This window comes from Malaclemys terrapin, chromosome 7, assembly GCF_027887155.1.
Source record: "Malaclemys terrapin pileata isolate rMalTer1 chromosome 7, rMalTer1.hap1, whole genome shotgun sequence".
NCBI classification, from domain to species: domain Eukaryota; kingdom Metazoa; phylum Chordata; order Testudines; family Emydidae; genus Malaclemys; species Malaclemys terrapin.
The window spans coordinates 66,308,417-66,335,702 of NC_071511.1; the positions used below are offsets into that span (position 1 = coordinate 66,308,417).

Below are 27,286 nucleotides of genomic sequence, written 5' to 3' on the forward strand. Positions count from 1 at the left end.
CCACAGATCTGAGGTCAGGCAGTTCCAAGCAGTTAGGAAGTGGGATAAAGGATTGGCAAATAGTGGGGTAGGAGCAGATGGCACTCTGTGGTGGTGGTTGCTTCCTATAATTTCTGTCCCTTTTTTCTCAACAGGTGTTGGAACTGAGGCATAAATCCCAGATGACTATAGGTCAGCTCCAGCTAGAACTGCTTCCTTTTTGTCACCAGCATATAAATTCCAAGCAACTTCAGCATCGCTCTAGAATCCCTTTAAGCTATGAAGCCTATCTTCTGTCTTATCTAAAAAAGAGACCTTCAAATCATAGGTCTTCGATCGTCTGCTTTACCTCTGGAGAGAGGTGGGACAACTGCAGCCATGAACAGCTTCTCATGGTTATGGCAGACACCATGGTACAAGCTGCTGAGTCAACTGTAACCAAACAGGCCTAAAGAGCTGTTCTGGCCACTAGATTACCCTTTTCCACCATCAAAATGTATTCCTTTCTGAAGTTATTAGGTAACCTGCCCTTGAACTTCAAAATGTTACCCCGCAAAGTAAAGTTATACCGATTGAGGAGCGCCTGTTGATTTGCAATCCCAAACTGCAGTCCCCTGTAGAATAAAACTTAAAGTCAAAAAGGTCCAGATTCTTTGAAACCTTTCCTTTTGGTGTCAAAATGATGTCCCTGCCTCTGCTGCGGCAACTATTAAGAAGCCCCCTGGGGGATGTGTGGATAGGTATTCAAATCCCTTAAAGGGAACATGGTATCCGCTCTCTGCCCTTTCCGCCATGGGGGAATGTTCAATGCCACAATGCCTTGAACAGCTCCACAACAGCCTCACTGATCAGGAGAGTCAGCCTGGTGGGTCTCCCAGAAGCCAACATATCCACCAGCTTGTGGGATTTCTCTCAGGCCTCCTCCACTTGGATATCCAAGACTGTGGCTACTCTTTTTAGCAAGTCCCTGGTGAGCTCTATAAAATCTGGTGGGGAAGAGTCACTCATTGCGTCTACCCACCTCGTCTGATGATAAGGAAGCAGCAGCACGGGGATGCTGAAGTGGAGTTTGCTCTACCTCCTCTGCTGGAGGAACAGCTGGGATGGCTTCCACCTGCTCTGCACCGATCACGGGAAGGTGTTATCTACAGCACTGATGCTCCCAACATGCACCCATGGAGACAGATTGGGGTAGATAAGCGGATAACCTGCCAGCTGGGGGGGGGGGGAACCCCATAGGGTTCAGAGAGACCATTGACAGGGTCCTGGGACTCATCCCTGACCAAGCCACTTGCCCCTTGTCTTCTGGCCACTGCTGAGGTAGAAACTATGTGGCTTAAGTCCCTGACAGAGGATTCACATCCTGCCTAGGCTGGGACACATAGGACACAACCTCCAAGTCTGAAGAGGACTAAGAATCTGAATCTTCCAATAATGGGGGAGCTGATGTACTCAGTGTCCACTCCGAACTGGACGGCTCAGAAGAAGGACAGAGCACTGCCTCCATAAAAGTAGAGTTAAGTTTGTCCTTTTCTGAGCGAGGCTTAAATCCTTTACAAGTGTGTTATTTGTCACACACATAGGACTCCCCCAAGTGCTTAAGGCAGCTTGGCTGAGGGTCACTCACCAGCATTGGTTTGGTGAAAGAGCGACGTGATTTAAACACCAGAGATCGAGGCACAGTTCCAACACTAGTACCAGTACCAAAACATGGACCAGTCAGTCTAAGACCTTAAAATTGAAACAGATAACTAACTAGCCACTACCTTAAATACAGATGATCTAAAACTCTAACTATGAGTCTACTCTAAGTAAAAACGAGTATATTTTACAAGCCATACGGGAAGAACTTACAGTAGCAAGGCTGTAATTGCGCCAACAACCACCACAGGTGGTAAGAAGGAACTGAGGGGGGACAGGGGAGGCTCTACCCTTTAAATCTTCATGCAGTCACAAAGGACAATAAAGCCACGCTGAGGGAAAAAATCTCCAACAACTGTGCGCACTCACCTCAAGTGGAATGGAGGTGTGCAATCACTCCAAGAACTACTACTGGCATCAAAGTGAATGACACTGACAGAATTATAACATGAGTTTCAAGTGTACGCAAGTATCTAAGTTTTCTCTAAATGCCATACAGCTCTGTGTAACCCATCTGTGGTGGGGTGGCTGCCCCTCACAGGCAGAGGAATGGTTAAAGCAGCCTTGGGGAGGCTGTGTAGAACCCAGCCAATTAGAAGAGGGCTTATTGAGCCAGCCAATAGGGAGAAGGCTTAGTGGAGCAGTCAATCAGGGCCAGGTTGGCCCACATAAGAAGGGCTGCTGAGCAGAACAGAGGCAGTCTCTCCCCGGAGGCCAAGGGAGGAGGACTGGCTGCCCTGTAGGAGGGTTGAGAGAGATGGCATCACAGAAACAGCAGTGCTGGGCAGGGTCAGGGAAACAAGAGGGAGCTCCAGCCTGATGGCTGCCAGACTGAGGCCCTAACATAAGGATGGAGAAGGTGCTAGGGTTGTGGGGAAGTGGCCCAGGGAAACAGACGGCAGAGTAGGAGGAGGGGTAGTAAGTGGCTGCCAGCTATAGGGTCCCTGGGCCAGGACTTGGAGTAGTGGGCAGGCCTGTGTCCCCGCTGCCTTTGCCCCCCCATTTGCCACCAAGTGGAGTGGCCAGTGCATGGACTGCAGTTTGCCATTTAGTCGAGTGGCTAGACCAGAGATTGCAGTTTGAGTCAAGTGGCTGGACTGAGGACTGTTGGGTCCCCTGGAAGTGGGGAGAGAACCAAGTGGGGTCAGCCGGAGGGCTGTGTCCAGAAGAGGACATCATGGTCCGGGAGCGATAAGGGTTCTAGACGATGAGGCAAGAGTGATGATGGGTGAGACACCACTAGACGAGGGTGCTCTGGCAAAACCAGAGCTAATTCCCAGGAGGGCCAGCAGGAGGCGCTGCGGTGGTGAATCCTGCCCTGTTACACCATCCAACATACAGATACTCCAAATTTGATCCCCAGTCATGGCAAACACTTATGCACATGCACAGCCTCATTGATTACAATGGTATTACTCATGTGTAGTTAAGAATGTGCCAGGTATTTTCAGGAACAGAGCCTAAGAAACTATCCCATGTAATATGTGACCAATTGCAGGTTTTTATCTGGCTTATTGACAAAGCAGAAAAACAAACACCCTCCTACCTTTCTGGCATGTAAACAACTTTCAAACTGTCTCTGCTTCTATAACCTAAAAAGAACATTGCACTCAACACGCCTCTGTCTCTTTCATGCTGCAGGTAAAATTGCTAAAACTCAGGGTAAATTTTTTGAAAGTATCTAATTGATATAGGATCTGAAGTCCCATATTCAAAAGTGATGTAGGCACGTAGGAGCCTAAGTCTCTTTTGAAAATGTGATTTGAGTGCTTTTAAAAAATTTACCCTATCAACTATAATTAAAGATCTCAAGCATTATGACTCCCACCACAGCCTTTAAACTTAAAGACTATTTCACAGTTTAATAGGGCTCACAGCTAGGAAATTTGTATTAATGTTTCCATTCAATACATTTTTCTATACACAATGTACTGATATTCAACAAATGCAGCTCCTTGTTCCTAGTCAGAAATGCTGTTTAAGACAGACTACCCCTCCACAACAAAATCATTGACTAAAAGAATTCATTAAAGTTCACAGTCCTGCTATGGGCACAACAGGGTAAATCATTTTGTTAATCTAAAAAGGAACAGAGACTAATTATTGCAGCTCATTTTGCTTAATAGAATTAAGAATTTACAGCTGTAAGGTTGATAAATACTTTTTACCTAAAGTATTGCACATGGCAACAGAATTTCAATAAGTAATCTGATAAAATTCACATCTCCGGTAATAAAATACATAGATCATTAGATAAAACAGATGGAGAAACTTCCTTAAAGACTGCAGTTGTTCAATAATTCTCATGCAAGCAGAAACCAGCTTACTCAAATATGATACTTGCACAAAATTGTAGGTTATGAATAATCTCTTTGCTGATTGGCTGAAGCACAGAGGCCTCACAATTAAAATGGAGATTTGCACCAATGGTACATTGAGCAATCTTTACTCTAACGTACAACCATTCATCAGCCAAAATTATCAAATGTCCATTATAGCATTTGGTATAATAGAAATAAAGTCTTTGTAATAAATTGCTGTCATAGGATTTCTTGCTTTGAAAAGTAAATATCTTGGCTTCTGTTTGATATTTATGTAAGCAGGAGAAGACCATTATCTTATGATTATTATATTCTATTGATGTTGCCTTTTAATTACAATGTACCACATTAAAATACATAATATGATTTTAATAGTAAACTCAAAAGCTTTTAGAAAAAAATAATGAATGCAGTTTAAAACAAAAAGGAGCTGTGACTCCAAATCATTAAGAGCTAAGTTTTACTTGACTTACACCCTATTTAATCATATGGAAACTAGTGGGTTGCACAGAATGTAATTCAGGACAGAATTTGTCCCTACCTCATATAGCTGGCCAAAAAAATTAAAAGAACTGACAATTTATTAAAAAATAGTTAACTGTAAATTGGATATGAACTTGCAGTGCAGTTCTGCAGCAGCAGAAAAAAATAAAGGAAAGAAAGTAAGCCAATGTCACGTCTGGCTGTATATGCAAGGGCATCAAATCACAGATCAATCACAGGTGAGAATACTGAGCACAACTCAATTCTGGACACCTCAGTAACAGAACAATGTTGACAAGCAGGAGGAAATTCAGAAAATGGGGGGGGGGAATAGGGGCAAAGAGGGATCAATTTGTGAGGAATGTTAAAATAGCTACTTAGGCTTACCTGTCTAAATGACAACAAAGGAAGGATATGGTGAAAATCTAGGGCCAAAAATTGTGAAAGAATTTATATCAAGTAGGTATGACACTGGGACTATATGTGAGGTTTGGCAGACAATTCATTCTTATCCACACACACACAAAAAATCTAGTTCTTCTAAATTTTTACCTTACCCCTGCAGTCCTTACTCAATGTTCACTCGGACAACTCTTCCCTTGAAATCACATCCTCCCTTCTTTCCATGCACGGAATTTGCTTTGAGATCTGCGAGGACTGGAGTTTAATTAGGCTTGCCAATTTTGGTTGGACATAGTCCTGGAGGTTTAGGGTGACAAGATGTCCTGATTTTATAGGAACAGTCCTGATAATCAGGGCTTTTGCTTATATAGGAACCTATTACCTCCCACCCCCGTCCCGATTTTTCACACTTGCTATCTGGTCACCCTATGGAGGTTTCATCACATGACAATCTTTAATTAAAGATTAATGTTTAATTCATGGAGGCTCCTAGACAATCCTGGAGGCTTGGCAACCCTAAGTTTAATGCAAAGAACAATGATATAATATATCTAAGAATAAAGTTGGCAAGATTTAACCTTAAAAGACTATATCTAAATTTAGAGGCAAATCCTACCCTACCCTCTACAGACAAGGAGGACAGGCAAGATGTTGCTAAAATTTTGCGATTACACAATTTGGGCTGGGGTGGTGTCAAAGGAACCAATGGAAGGGGCCTCCACACTGCACACAGTGGAGCACAGCTCTGCAGGGTCTCGTGTTATGCCATCATAAAGAGAATGTGTCAGTACAAAGGGAGACTGGGAATGGGCAGAGCTGGTGGATCCTTCATTCCATGGATTCACTGCCTTTTTCCCCTTACCCAAGGGGAGGATGTGTTCCAGAGTTGAAGGGGCTACTGCGGAGCTGAGACTGCAGTCATGGTTGTGAGATAGTTCTGCTACCACTCTGCATCCCTGGGGTGAATAAAAATTCCTTCTCTCTTTGACCCTCACAAACCGCAGCAATGAACAGAATACTGAGGCTTTGCGCCTTAATGAACAGACTAGATTCATGCCAAGGTAGTTAGCTATCTCCTTGTCAGCTTCAGAGAAAAACCTCAAGATTCTGGTAAGGTTTCCTGCTATTACCTCAAAATAGATTTTCTACAGCAGCCACTGCACTATCTGCCCTGGAAATCATGGACTTTTAAAAATCAGTTTCTCCTGTAAGTGGCTAGTCAGGGAAGCCTTGACTACAAATTTATCAGATAAAAAAAACTTTAGATTCAGTTCAAAAGATGTGCCTTTTCCTTTTTCTGTCTCTCTGATGAATTATTCAAAAAATACTGTTGAACGGTTTAAATTAATGTGCCATTAGATCAGACAAGTTTAATGGAGAAACAACTACCACCTTAATAATCCAATCCTTCAGAACTCTGTTTCTTTTTTTTGTGTGTGTTGCCTCAAAGCTTGCTTAGTAATTTCTTGTTCTTTTACATTTAAAACACAATGAATAGTGGATTCAAGTCTACCTAAACACAAAGGTATTTACATGGTCTCCATCACCTCAGAATACAGGCATCTACATTACTAAAGCCAATAGAACTTCTACCCTAGGATACTATTTCTGATCTCTTCTCTTTTATATACTTTAACTGGTTACCACTGGGAAATTTACTGGGAAAGTTAAAACAAGCCATGCCTGTAACGGTAACTGCCTTTTCTCTGCCAAAAGCTAACAATATTTGATTCTATGAGATACAGAATACTTTCACCTTAATTTAATTGGCTCGTTAGCACTGATCCCCCCACTTGGTAAGGCAACTCCCATCTTTTCATGTGCTGTATATTTATACCTGCCTACTTTATTTTCCACTCCATGCATCTGATAAAGTGGGTTTTAGACCACAAAAGCTTATGCCCAAATAAATTTGTTAGTCTTTAAGGTGCCACAAAGACTTCTCACTGTTTTTGCTGATACAAACTAACACGGCTACCACTCTGAAAAGAATACAGAATGGTTCCGCACAAGGGATTTCTGGAGACAGCTGACAACAGATATTTCATTTTAGAACTGGGATCAATTTATTTCATGACAGAACCACACCACTGTTCGGCCAAAACAGCAAATACAGGATTTGAGAAACATGTAACATATATTTCATATCCTCCTCAGAGAGCACATCTGTTCAAACACCCTTGCTGGGGAGATGGCAGAAAAGAGATCAAAACAGCATGAAAGGTATAACCGAGGGACACACCAGAGAGGAAAGGAGGACAAAAGAGACATCTGATCCCAGAGGCTGGGTCTATGACACATTGCCCTACCAAAGGGTGAAAAAAGAACAAACAAGCAGATGAGAAATGTAAGCTACAGCTTATCCCCCGCGATGACACAAAATTTGTATAAACCTTGATTTACTAAACTTCCTGTGATTTTTAGACTTGTCTGGGAATTTCATACAGCACATTCCTTGAATGTTGAAAACACCTTGAACCTCCAGGGTGTTCTCTAAAGACAAAAAGTAGTGGTGAGTAAGGCAGGGTTGGTTACAGAATAAGGAAGGAGCAGGCTTTAGGAACCCTAGGGGGAACAGGCTGCAGTGGCAGAGAACAGGCTCCAGCTGGGGACCCAATATTCATATATTGATGGAAATGACTATAGCTATTGGGGAAACGCTCCTTTTCTTCTCTTGCTTATTAGAGAAACTATCAGTATATTACAACAACTGAGGACTATGAGAATGGAGTATCTATGATGCATGTTCATCAACAGTCGATCTAAGAATCTAAAACTCATAGTAAATAAACCTGATTGCTTTACAAAACAACCAGGGATCTTGAAGATTACCTGTACTTCTTGTGTAAAGTATTCAATATTATGCAAGTCACTGTCTTTAATAAAGACACAGCTGATGTACATAGCATTCATTTGCACAGTATTATTTTATACTGGCCCACCAACCTTCCCCTCCCACCCCTGCAAAATCCTGCATCTGCACTGATCTATATGTAGAACTGCTTTGCGAAAAATTGAGGGGGTGGTTCTATTTTCATGATAACTCTGCCACACGAGGATCCTCAACAAAAGTGCCACATAGTTGGCCCTGGAATCGAGAGCTGGATGAAAAGCTGAGGGGATGGGCGAAATCAAGAAAAGATTTATGATTTTTCTCCATGTTTTCATTAAAAAGAAACCAAAAAAAAAAAAAAAGCCTAACAAACAAAAAAAGCACAATCTAAATGGGATAGCTTTTGACTAGTTCAACTAAAACTAAGGCTAAACTTTTCAATCTTGGACATCTACCTAAATCCATAGTGGCTTGATTTTCATAAGTGCTGAGTACTCCCAATTCCCACTCATGGCCGGCTCCAGGCACCAGCCCACCAAGCATGTGCTTGGGGCGGTGCCTGGAGGGGGGCAGCGTGGCGGGGTGCTCCGGCCCGAGAGCGGGGCCGCGACTGGGCTCACCGCCCTCCCCCCGGCGCTCTGGCCGGTCGGGGGCTCTCCGCCCTCCCCCTGGCGCTCTGGCCACCGGGGGGGAGCGGAGAGCCCCGGCCAGGCTCGCCGCCCTGCTCCTGGCGCTCTGGCCGCCGGGGAGAGTGGAGCCGTGGCGGGCTCGCCGCCCTCCCCCCGGCGCTCCGGCCGGTCAGGGATTGCGGGCCCATGGCTGGGCTCGGCGCCCTCCCCTGCCGCCCTGGGGGTGGGGGGACGCGGCGGGTGGCTTTTTTGCCTAGGGCGGCAAAAAAGCCAGAGCCGCCACCCTGTTTCCACTGAATTCAATGGGAGTTGTAAGTGTTCAGCACCTCTCAAAATCAGGCCACTTAGTACTAAATATGAATTTAGGTGACTAACTTTAGACTCCCAAGTTTGAAATTTCTTGCTAGGAGATATCCATTTAGCTGTCTAATGCATTATAACTTATCCTAGCATTTTTTTTCTTTAAACCTTCCTGTAAGGGCTTCAGGGGGATTCAATGTTCTGCTTCATTTTATCAGGTCTTGGCTACACTTGCAGATGTACAGCGCCGTGAGTTAAACCTGACTTTGTGCAGCTGAGTAGGGAAAGCGCTGCAGTCTGTCCACACTGACAGCTGCCCAGCGCACTGTCGTGGCCACATTTGCGGCAATTGCAGCGCTATTGGGAGCGGTGCATTATGGACAGCTACCCCACAGAGCACCTTTTCCCATTCTGGCGCCGTGGGTTGTGGGAAGGGGGTGTGGGTGCAGGGGATTCTGGGTCCTGTCCCAATGCCCTGTGATGCATCGCTTCGCATCCCAGAAATCCCTCTGTTTCCATCCACCTTTGGCGCCATCTTTCAACGGTTTCTGTGCAGCGCGATCTGTCTGCAGGAAATGGAGTCCAAACTGCTGAGGCGTATGCTGACGAGTCTCGCCAGCACATCATGTTTGGCTGTCGAACTATTCCTTAAGATCCAAAGTGACAGTGAGAGTGAGGGTGAGGAGTCCAACGATGCTATCGAGCCGCATAATGCGTACGACACGAAATTGCTTGTGGCATTCACGGACATGCTCAGCACTGTGGAACGCCGATTTTGGGCTCGGGAAACAAGCACCGAGTTGTGGGATCACATCGTCATGGAAGTCTGGGATGACGAGCAGTGGCTGCAGAACTTTCGGATGAGAAAAGCCACTTTCATGGGACTGTGTGAGGAGCTCGCCCTCACCCTGTGGCGCAAGGACACAAGATTGAGAGCTGCCCTGCCAGTGGAGAAGCGGGTGGCAATTGCAGTCTGGAAGCTGGGGCGCAAGGACACGAGATTGAGAGCTGCCCTGCCAGTGGAGAAGCGGGTGGCAATTGCAGTCTGGAAGCTGGCAACTCCAGACAGCTACCGGTCGGTCGCAAACCAGTTTGGAGTGGGAAAGTCGACCGTTGGAATCATGTTGATGCAAGTTTGCAAGGCCATTAATCGCATCCTACTCAGAAGAACCGTGACTCTGGGTAACATGCAGGAAATAGTGGATGGCTTTGCACAATTGGGGTTCCATAACTGTGGAGGGGTGATAGATGGGACGCACATTACTATTCTGGCACCACCCCACCTAGGATACGAGTACGATAATCGGAAGGGGTATTTCTCTATGGTTCTCCAGGCGCTTGTGCATCACTGTGGGCGTTTCATTGACATAACACAGTCTGGCCCGGAAAGGTGCATGATGCACGCATCTTTCGGAACACTTGGCTGTTCAGGAAGATGCAGGCCGGGACTTTTTTCCCAGAGCGGAAGATCATGGTAGGGGAAGTTGAAATGCCCATTGTGATCCTTGGAGATCCTGCTTACCCGTTAATGCCGTGGATCATGAAACCCTACACAGGGAGCCTTGACAGTAGCAAGGAACAGTTCAACTACAGGCTGAGCCGGTGCCGAATGACTGTGGAGTGTGCCTTTGGCCGTTTAAAGGGCTGCTGGCGATCTCTGTATGGGAAGCTGGACTTGGCCGAAAACAGCATCCCCGCGGTTATATCCGTGTGCTGTGCCCTCCAGTGATTCCGGGGTGTCTCCATCCGGCCCACCACCATCACTCCCGTTTTCCTCCTCCTCCTCCTCTTCTTCCGCCCTCCCCCCCCACCGGCTCTGAAGTGTCCATGGTGGTGCTCGGAGTGGAGGTGGGGTTAACCCCAAGTATCGCATCCAGCTCTTTGTAGAATCGGTAGGTCGCAGGGGGAGCACCCGGGCGGCCGTTTGCGTCGCGGGCTTTGTGGTAGGCACTCCGCAGCTCCTTCACTTCAATCCTGCACTGCAGGGCGTCCCGGTCATGGCCCTTTTCCATTGTCCTTTGATACCTTCCCGAAGGTATTGTAATTCCTACGGCTGGAGCGCAGCTGGGACTGGACAGCTTCCTCCCCCCAAACACTGATGAGGTCCAGCAACTCACCATTGCTCCATGCTGGGGCTCGCTTGGCGCGTGGAGGCATGGTCACCTGGAAAGATTCGCTGATAGCACTCCACGCCACGCCGGGCTGAGCAAACAGGAAGGGGATTTTTAAAATTCACGGGGAATGTAAAGGGTCGGTCACATGGTTGGTTACCTGAGGCCAGGGCAGTAGAGTTTGAACTGATGACCAGAGTGGCTAGAACAGGCATTGTGGGATACTGCTGAATAATTCTGGAGGCCATTCACAGCGCATTGGGTGGCCACACTGGCGCAGCAGCACTGCAGCGGCAGCGCAATACTCGCTATTCCTCTTGGAGAGGTGGAGTACATGCAGCGCTGCAACCATGGAGATACAGCGCTGCAAATGCCTTGCCAGTGTGGATGGGGAGTGAGTTACAGTGCTGGGGGAGCCTTTACAGCGCTGTAACTCGCAAGTGTAGCCAAGGCCTCAGAGTCCTCAGAGTAGGCAAAACATCTTTGGGTATCACTGCAAATGAAGAACCAGGACAGCAGTAGGAAACTTTTTGCATGTTCTTTTAATTAATCTTGCAGCCACTGACACCAAAAGGAAGGAAGGTGCATTCTTATATGTCTAACAGCTAACTCCACACATCTGGTTCATGTAGTGCTAAGTATCTGTGGTATTGTTATTCTACTTCTGTAGCTTCTTGGATATCTCCCCATCACATCCCACAAAACGAGAGACATTTCAAAGAGCAAATGGAAGAATTAAAAATGCAAATACTATAGCAAATCAACCTCAAGCCTCATTAACCATTGAGTCATCAATCCATCAATATAGTAGTTCTTTGTCCTATCCCAGTATGAATAATGAAGCTGACCCCCACCCTCCATAGGTCAATACAGAGCTTACCTTCCTTACAGCTGCTTGTTTAAATAGAATGCATGCTACTAGAAACAATATTCTGTGATTCATTCAGCCTCTTCTGAAAGCCTACATACTCCCTGAGGCCTTAAGATTAGCTATATTTATCACACACAATGGCAGTAACATATTGGAGGTTATAAATTATTGCAACTTCACCCACAGCACTGGTTTTGTATACACACTCATTGTGGGAGTGAATTGTGGCCTTGAGAAACAAAAGTTGAGACACATCTTCTCTATTAACTGTGACATTGCTGAACTTCAACCAGACAATAAAATACATTTTAAAAAACCAACACTGAACAACACCTATTTTCATATTAGCATATCAAAGTTAGAGGTCATCTACATTTCCTAAATGTAAGGTGTTCTGGTTCTAACGTAAGTACACCTTTATCTTTCGTATTGACACATAAAAACCTTTAACGTCGAGCTGGTCAAGAAAGAAAAGCATCGTGAAAGTGTCCATCAACATCCTCCAATTGCTGAAAAGCATTTTGATGATTTTCATAACAGATCTATGGCTACATATACATACCAAGGAATGTTACAGCTAAAATATCCTAAGTATTTACTACCATGGAAATGAATAGTTCTAGGATGATAGATATTCAAATATGAGAACTGTTCATACAGTCTCTTCAGTAACTGCATCTGTAAAGTAATGGCACTCTTTTAATCTGCAATGAGATGGACCTTTTGGATACAGACTTTACTATAATTAACTATGCCTTTGTCTCCTAAAGATTAGACAAGTAGATTATGCTATAAAAGGGGGGGTGGGTACATCTTATAACAATTCAGAATCAAAACTATGTTTTCCATAAATATGTATTTCTCAGTCTCCATTACTTTTATTCTAGATTAAGTACAAAGAAAAAAATAAATATAGTATTTCCATGGGAAAAAACTAGAGTGTCTTTCTCAATATATAATGACTTTCATATTTAAACCTTTCATCACTGTCCCCAGGTGACAGAGGCAGACCTCTTACATTAAAGGCACAGCACACAGAAAACAACTTCACAGCTGTATACACCACAAAGTTGCACAGAACACAGTTGCACATTTACTTACATGGTCAATGACAATGTAAAAACCACCCTTCTGCCTGAAAATATTTTACCAACTGTTGTTACAAATGACACTGAAAATGACTAACCAAAAGAAATTATAGGGTGAGCAGCAATATCCCTCTCTATTTCTTTAGTTTAGTTAGTTTTTGTATTTTGGGCCAGATTTGTAAAGACACAGGTATCTAGCTGCTTATGGAAATTCCACTAGGTGCCTGACTGAATCTTATTGCACCTAAATACCTGTAGAAATGTGTCCCTTTGTGCATATTCAGTTACATGGTTTCCACATAGTCAGTCAACAGCTGATATGGGCTTTTCATGTCCTGCCTATGTAGCCGATGGCTACCCTGCATGACTTTACCCTCTCTATTCACCAGTTTACACTTCCACAAAATGGGGATAATTCCCAGAAAGTGCTGTGAAGCTCAGGCTGTTTAGGTCAATAAAGCACTTTAAGACTCTCTGCTGAAAGGTGATACACCTCTATCCTGATATAACGCTGTCCTTGGGAGCCAAAAAATCTTACCGCGTTATAGGTGAAACCGTGTTATATCGAACTTGCTTTGATTTGCCCGAGTGTGCAGCCCCGCCCCCCCACCCCCGGAGCACTGCTTTACCGTGTTATATCCAAATTTGTGTTATATCGGGTCACGTTATATCAGGGTAGAGGTGTATGAGAATGCAATGCATCATTATTATTAACATTGATGGACATGGCATGTTCTTGATGCTGAGTACAGATTATCTATTGATTCAACTCTAGAGGCTGAAAATATTACAAAATGTTACTGAAGATTATCAAACATACATTTCAAGTCAAAAAACTTTCAGACACCTATATAAGCAAGAGTAGGACTGTAGTTTTTGTTTTTTTAAAATGTGCAGAGTGAAAAGTCAGACGTTCAATTATCAAATTAATTGTACCCTAGGTCACGACAGCTTCACATTTGACAGAAAACCACATACAATAAAACCCTTGTACAGACAAGTGGCTTGCCTGGCAGACCCACTCCAATCCCTGGGGCACAAATTAGATTCAAATTGTTCCTTACAGTTCTTCCTTTCATGTTAGAAATGATATAACTAACTATGAGTATATTGTTTGACCCAAGCAAAGGTCCTTATCTTTTTCCATTCCTCATTATCTAGATTTCTCATCCACTATTCTTTTCTACACCAAAGTATAGATGAAAAATAGCATACGGTACTTCAGCTGATACATGCAGCTGGCATTTTCTTGTCCTTTTGGAAGTGTAAGAAAGTTCTCTGTGGGAGTCTGACTAGCACTTTAATGGCAGAATAGAGCACTGTCTATTTTAGTCCTCAATTCCATGGGCTTAGCTGCAGTGTTTTCAGTTTGGAGTTGAATCTAAGCTTATAGGCAAATAATACCCATATGATATGAACTCTTAAATATACATGTAGGTTGTTAATCATCTCTGTGCTGCAACAAGAAACATTTGAAAGCCTGATGTTGTGTTTTCTGTGTGCGCTAGAAGCAATAATAGCAAGGCACAGAAGACTAACAGTTCCCCCTTCTCCCTTTTATAATTTATATCTTTAATGTTGCGGCCTATGTTGGTTTTCTTTTGACAAAGGAATAATTCATGGGCAACGGGGCTTCACTTTGGGCAACTGACTCTGTAGCAGAGATACCCTCGACTTATCAAGCTGCGCTTAGTGGAAGACCAGAAGGTGAAAACTGGTACGGGGGACAGCAGAAGAGAGGAGGAGGAGAAACAGGGACACAAAGGTCGCATTACACTATTTTTACGTGCCCTGATCGTAGAGCCATCTGGAGTCAAGGCTGTTTCCCTGGTGGCTCCTTTAAGGCAGCCTGTCATCTCTTCATGTTCTCTCAGACAACCTTCCACCCAGCCTGTATCCTGGTCCCACAGGTAGCACAGAAGCACCATGTGATCCTACCTCCTTGCCCCCCTGCCTGGATAACTCTGGTAAGTGGTGGGTAGGGGAAGAGAAGACAACAGCATAACCGCCAGTAGCCCTGTTCAAGCTGGAGCAGTCCTGGGTATTGAAAAGTTATCCTGTGAAACTGCTGGCCTAGCCAACATACAAGGAATGTGTGGCAGGCAGTATCTCAGTGCTTTCTCCCCGCTGTTTCTCAGCTGCTCCCAGCTTCATCAGAGTTACTCCACTGCCTATAGATTTGTGCCCATATCAGCAGAGTGCAGAGCTAAAAGGCAGATTCATGTAACTAGCTAACAAAGTTCTTACAGTGGAGCCCATCACTATGTTATGTTAGTGGCTCCAAAGAGACAGTAACCCAAGTTACGATTGGTCAAAAGTCTCATTGTCTAAATTTCCTCTTTACTTCCTCAAGGGAGTTTGTTTCTGTTTTTAATTTATTTCTTTCCCCTTTATTCCTTCTTGCCCCCACTTCTGTGTCTTTCTTCCCTTTGCTTAGTTGTTCTGAGTGAACACTAAATTTAAGAATTGAGCTTTGCACATTGTAGATCTGTAGTAATCCTCATCTTCTCCAGTAACATGTTCCAAAGGCTTGGCCCTGTTGCTGAAAGAGTCCTGCTCTGACAATCTTACATCAGTGAAATTTACAGCTATTTCATTCCTTGAGGAATAGAACTTTCAGGGAGGGTTGTTGACACTAAAAAAAGAGGAATCCTCGGAAATATTTTGGGTCAGTTCTACTGAGGTCCTTGAACATTAACAGTGAGACCTTGAACTTCCTTGGTATCCTACTAGGTGGCAGTGCAGTGCATGGAGCACTGAGTTCACCAGAGCAAGATGGATATGGGGGAGGGACACTATGCAACAAGAGGGAAACCATGAGGTAGGGAGGGAGAGACATTACTTTTCAAGTCAGCCAATGATTTGGTGGCCACTGGAGGACTCTATGTGCATTCTGCAGAGTGGCAGAAGATTTTCATCTTCTTTTTTCTCTCATCGAAGAAGAAAATAACCTAAAATTTATAAGCAACCAGAAACAATGCACAACAATTTTATGTTAAAGTAGTAAATGACATCGTATCCAAGAAAAGCAAGGGGATAATTTAGGTGAATGAACTATTTTTTTCCTCAAACTGGAATTTGGCAGGCATCACATGTTAGCACTATATACGTTGCCAAAAAGTGCCATGGAATCTCTAAATAGCCAAGAAATCAGGACCTTCATTTTACATCTCATCTAAAAGATAGAACACTGTCATCAGAGGGGCTGACAACATGCACGTCTTCATTTCTGTCTCATATGTAAAGAGTGCCATCAATTAGATCTTCCATGCCACTGGCGGTAGCACCTGTTTGTTCGTTTGTTTTTTTAATTCTGAACAGGTCTAAGTTTGCTTGGCTTGTGGGAACTAAGAAAATCACAACCCAAAATGGCATAGCTACAGAATTTCAGAGCCTGTCTCGACTGTTTGTACAACAACTTCTTTTTTTCAGCTTGCTTCGCCTTTTAGCTTGACAAATTGCTGAAGGCTGACAAAGCAGTTCTTAATGGATGGGAAAGAATCTACTCAAATTCCTATTAAGGACATAAAAATTGTCCTTGCACATTTGACATCTGTTCTCTTGCTATTTAGGTAAAATACCAGTTAAATGATAAATTATGCTGAATTACTGCAGAAATAATCTAGTCAATCAAAAAGATCTATTTCTTCTGTGTTTCCCCAACCTTTTGGAGTCCAGACAAAAGATATATTATTTAATTAAAAGTATAAAAATACTGGAAAAGAGATGGTGGAATAGCAGTTTGACCTAGGGTAGGGAAACAAGCATGAGGATGAGAGACAAAACTGAATTTTAATCTCTGCCTCAATATGTTATCTTGATGTATGAAATGTTGCTGTAGGCGTGTCGGTCCTGGGATGAATTTTGTGTCGCTCAAATGGTTCTCTCTCTCACCCACAGAAGTTGGTCCAATAAAAGATATTACCCCATCCACCTTGTCTCTATATGTGACCTTGATCAAGTTATTAACGTCTTAGTTTCCTCATCTGTAAAATGGGGGGAAATAATATCATGCTTGCCTGCCTCACTGAGATGCTGTGAGGATTAGTTTGGAGTCTGTGCATAGTGTTCAAGAGGACAGCATTATAATAAATAGATGAGCATGCCATAGTGGTTTTCCTATAAAAAACAAAAATATCATCTTCCCAGTTCTTGTCAGACATAGATGAAGCCTTTTGGATTATATGAAAAAAACCTGATCTAAATCTTCAGACAAACCAAATCTTTTGTGGGGCTCAAAAAAACTTTGCTTATCTTTTCCCTGCCATTGATTTTCATTTTCATACACTTCTGGTTCCAACCAAGACTGGTAGCAAAGAATGTTGAAATACCACCACTCTGCCTTGAAGTGGGAAATAAAGGAAGTTCTAAAAGGAAGCTGGTTCCTAGATTTCCATTCCAACTTCAAACAACAAAGATGTTCAGATAGATGGGATAAGCACTAATCCAAACAGAGCCTTTCAACCTTTCATGGTTCACCCATCACTAGAGTTCTTACATAATTATATACACCATGTAATCTGTTTGGAAAGTATACCATTTACCAACTTGACTTTCAAATTACTTTATAGTTATATCACAGACTTCTTCCTTCTACTACATCATCATGTACTTGCAATCCTTTCTGAACACCAAAAAGAATAAAACTCACAATCTTGTGTGATGCCTGCCAATTTTAAGCTCTAAGGCTTGTAGACAGTGAAAACTTTGTCCCTCAATAAACCCTGTCTACCTTCTAAATAGTCTGTAAACTTTCTTCCTCTGGAATGATAAAGGGATCAGTTAGAGGAAGGAGTGGATGAATAAATAAACTAAATTAAAACATAGCTGGAGTCAAATTTGATCACTAGGAATTTTGTTTGATTCTGATATGGCAAAGCAGATTTGTTTATTATGCCCCAAAATGTCCATTCCACTATCCGTCTATCTCACTATTACTATGTAGTGCTGCCTCTTGAGAGGAAGATTTAAGCAAGGTCAACTGAAGAGAATGGCAATTGAGAAGTAATTCAAACTACCCCATTTTTCCCATGCAGGAGACTGACTAAAATGGGACTTATTTTTCTGTTGACTCTTGCCTGCCCTCCTTCAGTCCAAGATCCATTCATTTGCTTCCCATTCTACAGAAGTGAGGCAGGATGCACACTCTCAGTTGACACTAGCATCCGTGTGAGTGACCTACAATATCAGTCTGTTCTTGGGAGATTATTTCTCCGATTGATCTGCTCAAGCAGACTTAATCCCAACTTCACAAAACTGCCAGTGGCAAGAAATTGTGACTTGCTTTCTACAGATATTTGACTGACCTGCACACAAAAGCTCCCCCTCTCCATAAAGTTAAATATGTCTGTGACATTCTGTACCTTGGGGAAGCACTCTGTAGCCTTCCATATTCCTCATCTGTATATAATTGTGATGTTACATATAAAGCATGCCTTGTAAGGTATCCGGGCAAAGGTTATGATCTGCTGAAAGTCATTTCTCTATCCATATATGTATACCATTAATGCAGCTGAAGTTATGAGAATTGTGTTGTATGGTTGTTACTAAAACATGCTGTAAATTGGGGAATCAGCCAGATATTAGCTCTCCAGAGGCAACAGCAAGGAAAGTAACCAACCCCCAGGCGGGGTGTGAAACAACCCATCAACAACCATTGTCCAGCAAGGGAGCTACAATGCAATGACTCACCCTCATGAGGCCACACCAGGGGAATTGCTCAACCTTGCCTGGAGACTCAGCTATGCACGCAGACATGCCTGGCCTTGTGTTTTCCAAGCACATGGACTGAGGGTATAAAACAGACACAGTGGCCACATGCTTGGCCTTTCTCCTTCACCCACCTATGCTACAAGCAGCAAAGACACTCAGAAGAAGACAAGACTCCAACAGGGGAGATTGGCCAAGGGCCAAACCTATATATTAAGGACTGCAATATCCAGTGGGGTGAGAAAAACTGCATAATCTAGATGTTGCCCAGTCTAAGACCTGGTCTACACTATGAGGTTAGGTTGAATTTAGCTGCGTTAGGTCGATTTTATAATCAATGCGTCTACACAACCAACACCATTCCGTCGACCTAAAGGGCTCTTAAAATTGACTGCTGTATTCCTCCCCGGTGAGGGGAGTAGCACTAAAATTGACCTTGCTGTGTCGAATTTGGGGTAGTGCAGATGCAATTTAGACAGAATTGGCCTCCAGATGCTATCCCAGAGTGCGCCAATGTGACCTCTCTGGACAGCACTTTCAACTCCGATGCACTAGCCAGGTACACAGGGAAAGCCCCGGTGAATTTTGAATTTCATTTCCTGTTTGGTCAGCGTGACAAGCTCAGCAGTACAGGTGACCACGCAGTCCCAGAATCGCAAACGAGCTCCAGCATGGACCGAATGGGATATTTGCAAGAGGCGAGTCTCACACAACAGGGAGGAGGATTTTGTGGAAGAGCAGGAGGAGGAGGAGAATGCGCAGTAGGCAAGCAGAGAATCTGTTCTCCCTAGCAGCCAGGACCTTTTCATCACCCTGGATCCAATACCCTCCCAAGGTGGGTTCCTGGACCCTGAAGCTGGAGAAGGCACCTCTGGTGATTGCACACTTGTAACTATACTACAGGGTTTAAAAGAAATTGTGCTTAATGTTTGATTTGCCCTGAAGAATTGGGATGCATTCGCGGCCAGTACAGCTACTGGAAAATCTGTTAACATGTCTGGGGATGGAGCAGGAATCCTCCAGGGACATCTCCATGAAGCTCTCCTGGAGGTACTCTGAAAGGTTTTGCAGAAGGTTTCTGAGGAAGGCTGCCTTATTTTATCCTCCATGGTAGGACACTTTACCACGCCAAGCCAGTAGCAAGCAGTCTGGAATCATTGCAGCACAAAGCATGGTAGCGAATGGTCCTGGGTTTTGGTCGCATTCAAGCAACATTCGGTCTTTATCTTTCTATGTTAGCCTCAGGACAGTGATATAATTCATGGTTGAAATAGGGGAATTTTTGTAAGGTAATAGTAAAAGGACCCCATTCATGCTAGGCTGCTTGCGCTTGGCTAAAAGGGATCATGCCTGAGAATAGCCACGTGATGGGGGGAAGGGATCATCCCAGAGAATAACCACGCGGTGGGGTGGGGGAAGGGGTGTGCTGCACATCCACCCCAAAACCGCAGCCCCTCCTTTTAAATGGCAAACCCAACCAGCATTGCTTGCTATGGGAAAGAAGGGCGCTGCAGTTCTAAACCATTCCCACATGTTATGAAGGCCAACCCTACATACCCTTTGGCTTACCATGGCTGCCTGGAAACCGAATTCTGTTGCTCAGTCGTGTGTGATGTGTCACCATACCGGCAGGTGCTCAATATAAAAGACAAAATGCGACCTTGTACCAAAAGCACATGTGCTATCTGCTGTGAATTTCTTGATTCACTGTGAAAGAGTTTCCCTTTTGTTCTCAGAAATGTATCATCTTAAATTTTACTCTCCCTTTATGCCCCCGCAGGTGCAAATGTTTCTATACTCCTCCTATCATCTCCATCCCTGAGGTAATCACAGATTAGAAGGTGAAAAAAAACGCACTCACGATGACATGTTTTCCAAGCTCATGCAGTCCTCCCGCACTGATAGGGCGCAGCTGAATGCAGTGACAGAGGCCACAAAAGCATGAAGTCAGCGCAATCAGAAGACACGGGAGGCAATGCTGAGGCTAATGGGGGGGCAAACAGATATGATCAGCCATCTGGTGGCGCTGCAGGAAAGGCAACAAGAGCACAGACCGCTGCTTTATCTACTGTATAACCATCTGCCCTCCTCCCCAAGTTCCATATCCTCCTCACCCTGATGCCCCAGAATACGGAGTTTCAAAACAATAGTGACTTTATTTCCTTTGCCAGCTGTTGTTGAAGGGGGGAGGAGTTTGGCTTACAGGGAATTAAAATCAACAAAAGGGGTGGGTTTGCATCAAGGAGAAACACACACAACTGTCACACAGTAGCCTGGCCAGTCATGGAACTGGTTTTCAAAGCCTCTCTGATGAGCAGCATGCCTAGCTATGCAATCGCCTTGGTGTCTGGCTGCTCAAAATCGGCCACCAGGCTATTTGCCTCAACCTCCCACCCTGCCATAAACGACTCCCCCTACTCTCATAGATATTATGGAACACATAGCAAGCAGCAATAACAATGGGAATATTGGTTGCACTGAGGTCTAACCTAGTCAGCAAACAGCGCCAGTGAGCTTTTAAATGTCCAAAGGCACATTCTACCACCATTCTGCACTTGCTCAGCCTATAATTGAACTGCTCCTTACTACTGTCCAGGCTGCCTGTGTACGGCTTCATGAGCCATGGGAGCAAGGGGTAGGCTGGGTCCCCAAGGATAACTATTGGCATTTCAACATCCCCAACGGTAATTTTCTGGTCTGGGAAGTAAGTCCCTTCTTGCAGCTGCTTGAACAGCTCGGAGTTCCTAAAGATGCGAGCGGCATGCACCTTTCCTGGCCATCCCACGTTATGTCGGTGAAAGGTCCCTTGTGATCCAACAGTGCTTGCAGCACCATTGAGAAGTACCCCTTGCAGTTTACGTACTGGTTGGCAAGGTGGTCCAGTACCAAGATAGGGATATGCGTTCCATCTATTGCCCCACCACAGTTAGGGAACCCCATTGCAGCAAAGCCATCCACTATGACCTGCACATTTCCCAGAGTCACTACCCTTGTTAGCAGAAGGTCAGTGATTGCATTGGCTACTTGGATCACAGCAACCCCCACAGTAGATTTGCCCACTCCAAATTGATTCCCAACTGAGCGGTAGCAGTCAGGCGTTGCAAGCTTTCACAGGGCTATCACCACTCGCTTCTCAACCGTCAGGGCAGCTCTCGTCTTGGTATTCCTGTGCTTCAGGGCAGGAGAAAACAACTCACAAAGTTCCAGGAAAGTGGCCTTATGCATGCGAAAGTTTTGCAGCCACTGGGAATCATCCCATACCTGCAACACCATGCAGTCCCACCAGTCTGTGCTTGTTGCCGGGCCCAGAATCGGCGTTCCACTGTATCAACCTGCCCCACTGCTGCCATGATGTCCCAATTGCCACATCCCGTGCTTTCAGGAATGTCTGTGTCCATGTCCTCCTCACAGCGGAGACTGTGGGATAGCTACCCACAGTGCACCGCTCCATGAGTTGATGCTAGCCACGATATTGACTATGCACTCTGCCGACTTAATGTGCTTAGTGGAGACATACACAATCAACTGTATAAAATCGCTTTCTAAAGATTAACTTCTATAAATCAACCTAATTTCGTAGTATAGACATACCCTAATAGGGTTGAGAGTTTAGACTGCGTGCTTATATTTTATTTTATTTTGGTAACTAATTCTGACTTTTTGCCTATCACTTAATATTACTTAAAATCTATCTTTTATAGTCAATAAATTTGTTTTACTCTTTATCTTTACCAGTGAGTTTGTATGAAGTGTGTGGCAAATCTGCTTAGCTTTTGCAAAGGCTGGTGTATATCCACTTTCCGATGATGAAGTGGTGAACAAATTAATAAATGTGCACTGTTCATCTTGAGCAATGCAAGATGGTATATTCCTGAAGTGCAGTGCTAGGTGCTGGGGGGGGGGGGAAGGAGGGGGATTTGGTTCTGGTGCCTATCTCTGTGTGATTTATGAGTGGCTCTGGGAGCATTCATGCAATCTAGCTGTGTGTTGGGTTTCCACATGCGGTTTTGCTGAGTGATAACAGCACCTGGAGGGGTTTGTTGCTGGTCACTAGCAAGGTATTGTGAGAGACAGCCCAGGCTGGAGAGAGTTCAGAGGGCACAGTGGTCCCACAGTTCCAGGCTGTACCCCAGGAATTCTGTCACAATGTCACCTTTGTACCACTCCTGCATTTGGTCAACCTGGGACATGACAAACCTCTGCTGGGGTTCAAATTCAACTCTCTCACACACTAGCCATCCCGTATCCATGGAGAAAAACTGTAATTTGAGGAAACATTTTCAGGATCTTATTCATTGCTGCACCACAAGGTGGCAGTATTCTACGCAAACGTTCCGTTGTCGTCAGATTTTTGGGGATAGATTTGTGAGTTAATGGACCCAGTCTGTCTAAACTGAGAAAGTGTGTTTCATTAGAAAACTTAGTAATTAACAATGATTAGTAAAAACAAATACTGAGGACACAGGGTTAACCTGAGCAGCTAAGTTACTCTAGGCATTCTACCAGAGTATGTCAATGGGACCCTGCACATTTAATTGATTGGCTTTAGTGACTTTGGGAGATTTCCAAAGGCACAAAAGGGACTACCTACATGCCTCTGAAAATCTCCCCCTATTTTCTCACGCACATCAGAGAAGTGCATTTGACACAAAGCTAAAGAAAATTGACTTTCTGCCAATTTGATGAGGTGATGTTAAGCAATACAACATTTTTCACAAGGAATTTTATTTGTCCTCCTATGCTAATTGTCAACATTCAACTTCACTGAAGGCTTGATCCTGTTCCCACTGAGGTAAATGGCAAAATTCCCATTGACTTCAATGAGGTAGGAGGAGGCCCTGGGGTTCTATTAGTCTCCCACTGAGTAAGAGAGATTTATGCAAGTAACTCTTGTGAATAGCAATAGGAATCGTGTGCATAAACCTCCTGTGCATCAGTCAAGAACAACCATCTCTGAAAGATACAAAGACACAAATGGAAATGAGTGCTTTAATAATTTAAACCTCAGCCTATTCAGCCTGGTTCTGGGGGGATTTTTCTAGACAAATAAATAATAAAGGAAGATCAATTCAGAACACTCTTGTTAAAGAAAAAACATCTATTTGCCTTGCTGTACTATTACAGATCTGGAGGTTCACTGAGAGTCTTAAAGCACCTTTAAAGCCCAGACAAATAAACTGAAAAAATCCTCTGGTGTATGTGACCAGAATATCTTCCTTTGACACACACTGTAACCAAACACTGTCACAGTTTCAGGGTTAATTGTACCTTTGACCCCTCTCCCCCTTAAGGTTTTCATTCCCAAGCCATTACCTCTCCTGGGGGAGAGGCCTGCATCTCCCTCCCTTCAGACTGGAGGTTTAGGTTGCAGACCCTCCGCAGCTCACTGCAATTTTCCAGCAGCTCTAACAAGGGACCAGCAGCTATGGTTAACTCTTCTTCCAGGGGCTACAATAATGTACAGCAGTTATTGAATTGCCTTCTCAAAGCAAACTGCATTTATTCTTAGTGTAGAAGCATTACAGAGATGATATACACAAATGCAATACAAGAATCTAAATGTATGCTAAAAGCTTTCCAGAGATCACCCCCACCTCCAACATAGGACTCTGGTAGGTTTCAATCCTTCAAACCCCTCAACTGGGTTAGCCTCTTGGTTACAAAATCATGCCAGTTTTTAGATCAGGAACCAGACTCTGAGTGACAGTTCAGCTGTTTCTTTATACAGCTGAGGCCTTTGATCTACAGTCTCTGTGAACAGGTAAATCACCTGGCAGTGGTTGTCTCTTCACGGATTGTGTAACTTGCTTTAACCACTCCCCAGGGATTCCCCAGGAAACCCCCTTAACACTTCTTGTCCCAAAAGTCCACGTATGTCTGGCACATTTCAGTATAGTTGTCTGAATTCCTTACTCTTCCCAGGTTTCAAATCTGTCAAACACCATAACCAGTATTTTTAAGCTTTAAGCAATCTTCATTTGGAACCTCAATGGTTCCAAAGTGGTTACAGGGCAGGTCTACAGTGTAGCAGTTTGGAGGTGTTAAGCCAAGTACAGTTTGTAATTTTCTTTAAATGGTTCCGTAGATGCCATTTAAGCACATTTACAATATAATTGTATATTTTGCGGGGGAAGATTTTTGACCAGTCTGCTGCCAAATGTGTTTATGTTTCCATCCCCACTACCCTACTCCTCTCCCAAAATATTTCCAGACTATTGTTTTAATTAGGCACTAAAGCAGCCGTGACAGCGCTCGCTGTTGTCAGAGAAAGTCCAGCCCACCGTGCCAAGTTCCAGAATGGCATGCTTATTAGTCATAGCTCTGTAAATTGTCCTGCTCATATGATATATGAGCAACTTGGGAAGAAATTCCTGGGTTTCTCATTGCATGTGTGCATTTATGGGCTGGATCTCCGTGTATTGTGGGTTTAATACCGAGGTAAACAGACTTTGCTTCCCAAAACCAGATAATAAATCTCTCCAACAACAGGCTTTTGCAATTCCTACCTGATGCCTCTATAACAGCAGTCCTATTTCGCTAATAATTTAAATAAATAGAGCCCAATTCTGCCCTCTGTTACACTTGAACAGCCTTATCAAAATCCATGAGAGCAGAATGTGTACTGCTGACTCTAATCACACCTAATTTTCACACTTCTGCTCTCCATTTGTTAAACCCACATCATATTTTCTCCCACTCATTCATCAATAGCCACTATTAACACACCTCTTAAAACTTACACTGGAAGGCTGGTGCTGTACTAATAATTAGTTAGACAAAGACACCCCACAGCTAAACTGTGCTGTCTCTTCAGATATGTGATATCTATTCCAATTGTGTACACTGACCTCCCCACCCCCAATCACACTTGCATCTAGGGGATTCTAAGCCTGTTGCCAAAATGGGATCTCCTGGAATGTATCTGTTGCATGGCAATAGCTGTGCTTAATTGTCACAATATCTTTAGATTCAAATTGCCTGTGACCTCTACTTGTAAGCTATCTAGGAGATTAAGTACAAGAAGCTAAAGAGACAAGAATCAGACAGCTAAAAACTTGTTCTGGGCAGGATGGTTTTGATGCACTGTTGTTGTTATACCCTGATGGGTTAGGAGATAACCATCCTCTTCCTCATCAGATGATGAGGTATAAGGCATAAATTTTTAACAGCAAAAGTAATTAACCATTGGAACAACCTACTAAGGATCATACTGTATTCTCCATCACTCACCATTTTTAAATCATCTGCTCTAGGAATTATTTTGGGGAAGTTTTATGGCCTGTCTTTACAGGTCAGACTAGATGATTACAATGGGTTTCTTCTGTCCTTGGTATCTATGAATCTAGGACAACTGATCTTTTTAGTCTGGCTTCGGATTTCTAAACTCAACCAGCGCACCCATCCTTGTTTGTATACCTATGTACACATGTTCTCAGCTCATGGGGACACTCCAGAACTCTCCTACTACCAGGATTTCCAGCTCTTTTACCTGTTCCTTTGCTGTTTACCTGCCCTGTCATCACACACCCCTGCTGCTCTGTTCTCTTGTCATTCTCCACCTCTGCCTAGCAGCAATGGGAGACGAGGATAACTGGGTAAGCAGGGAACCACCCCTTCTCCCATTGCCCACTTACTCTGTTAACCACCAAACTTAACTTCAGTGCCAGGGGAGATGGTTGGGCTGCCTGGGGCTCCCCATGGGGTGGCTCTTGCTTCTGCTGATGCCCCTTCCTGGGGCTCCCCATGGCCAAATCCCCTCTGCTTCCCCATTCTGAACCCAGAGAAGGAAGCTGAATGAGAGGCTGTAAAAAAACAAAACAAAACGAAAAAAGCAGCTAGTCTGGGAACAGGTGCTCCTGTTGGCAGTAGGTGGGACTGCAGCCCACAGTCACCAGCTGTAGAGCGAACAGCAGCCCCACAAGGAAATCAGCCAGAAACTCCTGAGCTGACAGCAGCTGTTCAAGGGACAGCTTCCAAAAATGACAGAAAGTTGTAAGAGTCCCAAATATTTTTCTGAGAGCTGGCAACCTCAGAGTAACACAACAAATCATTACACACTAAGCCAGAGCCCACATTTTCAGAAGAGGACATGGCACATTCTCCTACATGAAATAGTCTTGGAGGTCGCAGTCTATTTCTCAGGGGACAAAGTGCCCACCTCACTTAGGCAAAGGGAGAGCAGAGACTCATTTCTCTGCTTTGTTTTCTTTTCATTTTGTTACTTCAGCCCCTCACCCATCCTCGTTTGTCTGTTTTGCCCACCTGTCACTTCTGTTTGACATCTGAGCTCTGTGGGGACAGGGACAGCCCTCTTTCTTGTTTTTATGAACAGCACTTAACATGATACGGTCCTGATCTTTAATTGAGGTTTACAGATGCTACATAATACAAATAATAATTACAGCACAAAATCTGCCATCACAACTGACACCCCCATCTTTGTTGTTGTTGGTAGCCCTAGCACGACACCAAGGGCTGGATGGACATCAAGAGAGAGCTTTCATCTACAATAGACATTGGTCCCCCAGATCAGATGAGAGGCAAATGAACTGGCACTGTCGTAGCTGTGCAGTACCATCTCCTTATAAAGGAGGCCGTTTTCAGGGCTAATAATCAAGGATCTTTCACAACACTAAATAATCTCTCTCTGACATGCACACTCACATTTGTAATCACATTTTTAATCATGAAGCAGCAATCTGAGCAACTAACATATTCAACAAGAATGTAGTTATATTATAAACGAGGTTAAATGAGCAGAATACAACAAATTTCACTATCAGCACTAAACTACATTAAAAGAATACTGAGGTTGGGAAAGCCTTCCTTTATAACTAGGGTGACCAGATAGCAAGTGTGAAAAATTGGGACAGAGGGTGGAGGGTAATAGGCACCCATGTAAGAAAAAGCCCCGAATAT

At 44.0% G+C, this 27,286-nt stretch overlaps 1 protein-coding gene across 6 annotated transcripts in view; it reads right to left on the reverse strand.

The window, feature by feature from the left end:
* Positions 1–27,286, reverse strand: part of KCNMA1 (potassium calcium-activated channel subfamily M alpha 1) — an 879,212-nt gene that overhangs the window by 318,067 nt on the left and 533,859 nt on the right. The window lies entirely within an intron of this gene.